The sequence below is a fragment of the Danio rerio genome, chromosome 18, assembly GCF_052040795.2.
Source record: "Danio rerio strain M-AB ecotype USA chromosome 18, GRCz13ab, whole genome shotgun sequence".
NCBI classification, from domain to species: domain Eukaryota; kingdom Metazoa; phylum Chordata; class Actinopteri; order Cypriniformes; family Danionidae; genus Danio; species Danio rerio.
The window spans coordinates 5,001,250-5,007,500 of record NC_141038.1 but is presented as its reverse complement, the minus strand read 5'-3'; the positions used below and the strand labels follow the sequence as shown (position 1 = coordinate 5,007,500).

Genomic DNA, 6,251 nt, shown 5'->3' with positions numbered 1-6,251 from the left:
TGGTGGATGGATGGATGGATAGATGGAGAAATGGAGGGATGATTGTAGGATGGACGGATGGATGATGGTAGCATGGATGGTTGTTGTAAGGATTAATGGATGATTGTAAGATGAATGAATGATTGTAGGATGGATGAATGATTGTAGGTGGATGAATGAATGATTGTAGGATGGATGGATGATAGTAAAATGAGGGATGGCTGGATGATTGTAGGTGGATGAATGATTGTAGGTGGATGAATGAATGATTGTAGGATGGATGGATGATAGTAAAATGAGGGATGGCTGGATGATTGTAGGTGGATGAATGAATGAATGATTGTATAGGATGCATGGATGAATGATAGTAATATATAGATGGATAGTGGATGGATGATTGTAGAATGGATCGATGGATGATTGTAGAATGGATCGATGGATGATTGTAGGATGGATGGATTATAGTAACATAAGGAATGGATGGATGATTGTAAAAAAAAAGACTGTCATCTGGATTTGAATCAGCTATAACTATGAACTTCATCTTAAAAAATCATGGTTTTGATGAGGCAATATCCTTTTATTGCTACAGTCGTCTGGATGTGGAACATACTGATAGCTTGGTTACTTGGACAGGCAAGTAATGATAGTCTTTCAAAGCCTTTCAATAGCTATAATCATGAAACACACACACACACACACACACACACACACACAAGTTGCCCTGAAACACTCATTTGAGGCAGACATAAATATGGAGTTGATCTGAGACACAAACAAGAGAATCAGCCGAATAAAACTTGTAATTTGTCCTCCGTCCATTACTACTGGCTCAAATAATTACTTCACTTCATTAAAGTTTGCTTTACGGAGAATCTCCCGAAGGCTACGTTCATTTAAATATGCTAATATGCAATTTTAAAAGCATTGTGTTTATTAGATTGGTGCTTTTAATATTGTATCAGAAATGATGATGAGAATTGTAGCAAACATGACAAACAGCCTGTCGGGCTACAAGCAAACCCGATGCATTTTGCAAGACCTTTTGAAATGGATGAATCATTATTGCAACATTTTTCGGTCTTGGCGGTGACATGACAAAGCAGCAGCGTAGTTCATTTCATCATTTATTAATTAGATATGTGTAAATTGCGAGCAGCTGGAAAACATTTGCCCGTTTTATTTCTTGATCATTAGATCTGTGTGTTGGGTCAACTTGAAAAACAGCCCAGATGACTGGGAAACGGAAAGATATAAGAATAGAGGGAAAACAAGGATGAATAAAAATCACTGAAAAGTAAATTATAGGGAGAACAATTGATGGATGGAAAGAGTGTAAAATAAAGGGATACAGGAATGAAGGTTTGCTGGATGGATGGATGACAGACGGAAGATTGTAAGTGGATGAACAGATAATTGTACTATAATGGCTGGATGGATGGATCATAAAGGCGACATGGTGACGCAATAGGTAGTGCTGTCGCCTCACAGCAAGAAGGTTGCTGGTTCGAGCCTCGGCTGGGTCAGTTGGCATTTCTGTGTGGAGTTTGCATGTTCTCTCTGCGTTCGTGTGGGTTTCCTCTGGGTGCTCCGGTTTCCCCCACAGTCCAAAGACATGCGGTACAGGTGAATTGGGTAAGCTAAATTGTCATTAGTGTTTGTGTGTGAATGAGAGCGTATGCATGTTACCCAGAGATGGGTTGCAGCTGGAAGGATGAATGGTTGGAAGGATGGATAGACAGATAGATGAAAAATAAGGGAGAAATTGATGATTGTAAAGTTAGGGATGAATGTACGGACAGATGGATGATTGTAAAATGATGGATGGATGGTAAGGGAAGAATGGATGATTGTAAAAAGATTGATGGATTGATCTATGATTGTAAAATAAGCGTTGGATGTACAGAGGGATGGACAGATGAATGATTGTAAAATAAGGGATGGATTATTGTAAAAGGATGGATAGATGGATGGATATGTGGATGACTAAAATAAGAGATGGATAGATAGATCATTGCAACAAGGGAGGGATGGATAAAAATATAGGATGGTTGGATGGATGGATGGATGGATGGATGATTCTAAAATTATGGATGGATGGATGGATGGATGTATGGATGATTCTAAAATTATGGATGGATGGATGGATGGATGGATGCAATGGATGGAACGGCTATAAAATAAGTGATGTATGGAAAGATTGATCATTTTAATATAAGAGATGGATGGATGGGTGGAAAATAAGGGATGGATGATTTTAAATTGATAAATTTATGGAATGTAAGGGATGGACGGATGATTATAAAAATAAGAGATGGATGTACGGAGGGATGGAGAAATGAATGATTGTAAAATAAAGGATGGGTTATTGTGGAAGGACAGACAGATGGACAGATGGATGGAAAATAAGGGATGCATGGATGATTGTAAAATGATGGATGGATGGATGAGTGGATGACTGTAAAATAAAAGATGGATGGATAGATCATTGTAACAAGGGAAGGATGGATGGTAATAAAATAATAGATGGATGAAAATAAAGGATGGATAGATGGATGGATGTAAAATAAGGGATGGATGTACGGAGGAATGGACAGATGAATGATTGAATGATGGACAGATAGATCATTGTAACATAAGGGAGGGATAGACGGATTATTGTAAAATGATGCAGGGATGGAAAATAAGGGATGGATGAATGGATGGATGGACGGACGGTAAGAGGTGGATGGATGATTGTAAAATGATGGATGGATAATGGATAGATGGAAGGATGGATGGATGGATGGATGGATGAATAGATAGACGGATGATTGTAAAATTATGGATGGATGGATGGATGGATGTAAAATAAGGGATGTATGGATAATTGTAAATTGATGGATGGATGGATGGATGGATGTGTGGATGACTAAAATAAGAGATGGATGGATAGATCATTGTAACATAAGGGAAGGATGGATGGTAATGAAATGATGGATGGATGAAAATAAAGGATGGATAGATGGATGGATGTAAAATAAGGGATGGATGTACGAAGGAATGGACAGATGAATCATTGAATGATGAACAGATAGATCATTGTAACATAAGGGAGTGATAGACGGATGTTTGTAAAATGATGCATGGATGGAAAATAAGGGATGGATGGATGGATGGATGGTAAGGGGTGGATGGATGATTGTAAAATGATGGATGATGGATAGATGGAAGGACAAATAGATAGACGGATGATTTTAAAATGATGGATGGATGGATGCAATGGATGGATGACTGTAAAATAAAAGATGGGTGGATAGATCATTGTAAAAAAGGGGAGGGATGGATGAATGGATAAGCATTTGTTCAAATATTGTATATAAAGGTAAGAACTTATAAATAGAGGGGAACAACATATTCAGATGTTTAATCAAAACAAGAAGATACAGGTTGAATTGTTTGGAGGAATGTGCTGCAGAAGCATTGTGCTGCATTGTGTTGAGACAGACAGGGGGCTGCATCTACAGAACTTATTCTATAACAGACAAGGGAACTTTACAGCAACAAAACAGCCAGTTCTAATCATTTCTCTGATGCACATAAAGCCATTCATAGACAGAGCTGGAACAGAAGAAACATACATCACTTGCTGTCCCTCAGTTAAATCATGCTGGTCAATCATGTCTGAGGCTCATTTGTAGTCATGACAAACCTATTTTCCTTAACAACCTTTTACCGCCACACCAGAGAGGGCACTTACTTTGGCATATTGCAAATCTAGCATAAACACAGCATATTTTTGTTTCATCAACAAACACATCACCGCACAAAACCAAAACACAGGCCACGTCCACACTGTAATTTGGGACTGACTGAACTCTACGCACAGGCCATGGTGTCATTGCAGACTTCTGGTTAACATTCAAACAAACACAGCATAAAGTTCTTATAAAACATGAACTTACCTTCAATTTTGAGGACTGACTTCTTGTTGAATGCCACCTCATGACTAGCTCTCATGCTAACTAGATGTGCAATGCAGGCCTGTGGTTAATTAGAGGTCCTTCTTGTGAGTCCATTGGCAGTTAGAAAGCTTTTAGATGCTCTATTCAGTGCCTGATCAAAAATATATATCAAATGATATTAATTTTAAAATCTTTTTATGATTTAGGATACGTTGTGAAAGTGCTTTTCTTCCAGTTTTTGTCTTGTTCCTTTTCAATTATCTAAAAACGCTTTAATCAAGCAGCATTTTATGGACAGGTATAACAATATAGTCTTGTTTTCAGAAATATTTCGGCAAAATTAAGTGAGTTTTGCCTTGAAGAAAAAGCTAAATAATCATATTCATTAATTCATTAATTTTTGTTGCATATAAAGGTTGTAAAATAAAAAAAAATATGTATGCATTTAATATGTGTGGCCTTAAATGTGGTACGCTGACACCCTGTGGGGTAGGTTGTTGTTCCATGTTGCTCTCTCTCTCTCTCTTTCTCTCTCTCTCTCTCTCTCTCTCTCTCTCTCTTTCTACTGTACCTTAGCTGCGTCCCAAATCACATACTTATGCACTATTCTACGCCATTTTGCAGTATAAATAGTGTAAGTAGTGTGTTTACATTGAAAACTCGAAAAATAATAAGAGCACTTTTAATTACCCGGATGATGCACTTATTCAGCCGCTAAAATGAAGTGTGTAATGATGGACACTTCACGCACTCCATAGATATATACATATACAACCCTGTTGTTGTCTATTGAAAGCAATGCGTCACTAGAGCCGCCATTTTAGTACAGGGTTGAGCTCCCTTGAAATTAATGCGGGACCAAGCTGCAGTGGAGGACTGTGGCCATCCAGAGCCAGAGAAATACACATATACACATATATCTATGATTGGGAGTTTCCCCGGAGGTCAGTATGCAATTTTTTTAAATTATGAAACTTATAAATTGACATCACTTTTTTATATTGATGAATAAGTGATAGCGAAGGCATTCCTGACCAAAAACGTGTGTTTGTGTGTATGGAAATGTACTAACTCTGTTTAATTTGATTTAATCCGTGTCCTGAAACGTCATACTGACGGTGTGAGCGATTCGTTTGTGAATGAATCTCCGTTATGAACGACTCCTTTACTAGCTGACAATAACACAAGTTTTTGGCAGTGCAGCATTTCGTTGTCATATTTCTTTTGCATTGTTTGCTGATTTTATTTAACAAAACTAGCATAAGCTGAGTGTTTAGTGTGAGTTGGAGCTACCTTGCCGTATGATGAATGTAGTAAGTGACTGTATTATCATCAATAACGTTACTTGTTTAGCACAAAAGTTCAGAACATACAAAAGGCAAAAAAAACTAAATCTTACCTATGAATGTTTTGCCTTTGTGCTTTGTTTTCTTTGTTTGCTCGTTACTACACCCGTAGACAGCGCTAAAGTCTAGCATCTTCACGTAGTAACACTGTCTTGACTAGTTCGGTTAAATGACATTTGTCCTGGGAGCACTTTACAAATATGGCGGCGCTATTGACGCATGCTTAGGGTCCCTATGCGATATCTAGTGTATAAATCTATGCACGCACTCAATGACCGCAGTTTTGCTCACGTAGCGGAAGGGGCGGAGCTATCGGGCGCACATGTTGGATAACCTTATTTATCTTGGATTGTGAAAGCAAAATTCTCCTATGAGAGTGATTATAGCGCCTCCCGATGGTGAATGCTGTCATACTCATGTCAGGTGTTATATGATAGTTTGGTCATTTATTTCACAGATTTGGCAACCGTCAAACATCATCAGGGAAGCGGTTTGAATTAGGAAACCGGTAGTAGGCCAGAGCAAGCTGAACTGCGCTCTAGACAAACGGCAATCATGCCGTTTTATTCGTATGGAAGGCCAAGGACCGTGAGGGAGCGGGTGGGTGTAGCGGATGAATGTGAGGACCGGGGGGTTTGCTCACTATTCTGCTGCCCAAGGCAGCCGCCTAGGTCACCTCTATGGACGCGCCGGCCCTGAACAAACATCGGCCACAACAGGAAATAAAAACTGCGTTATTTGCGTTATTTTTTAACACGTTAAACATTTCAATTTAATCATGTGCGTTAACGGGCTAATTTTGACAGCCCTAAAAAAAGAAGCACCCAAGAAGGCATACATGCAGAATTCCTTCGACCACAACACTGGATTCCGTCATTGAACCGGTGGGTGGAATCTTACATCAGAACAGATTGGTACCAAACTTGGTACTTTTGACAACCCTACGGAGATTTCCAAAAAGAGTTTTTGTTGCATGAGAAAT

General features: G+C 38.8%; 1 long non-coding RNA gene across 3 annotated transcripts in view; it reads right to left on the bottom strand.

Moving 5' to 3' along the window:
* The window catches only part of LOC147832722 (uncharacterized), a 574,579-nt gene extending 570,594 nt beyond the window's left edge, over positions 1 to 3,985 (bottom strand). For all 3 annotated transcript variants that reach the window (XR_015514616.1, XR_015514615.1, XR_015514614.1), the window contains exon 1: positions 3,924 to 3,985. This is a non-coding gene — a long non-coding RNA (uncharacterized LOC147832722). The remainder of the gene's footprint in view (positions 1 to 3,923) is intronic.
* Between the last annotated feature and the right edge of the window lie 2,266 nt (positions 3,986 to 6,251).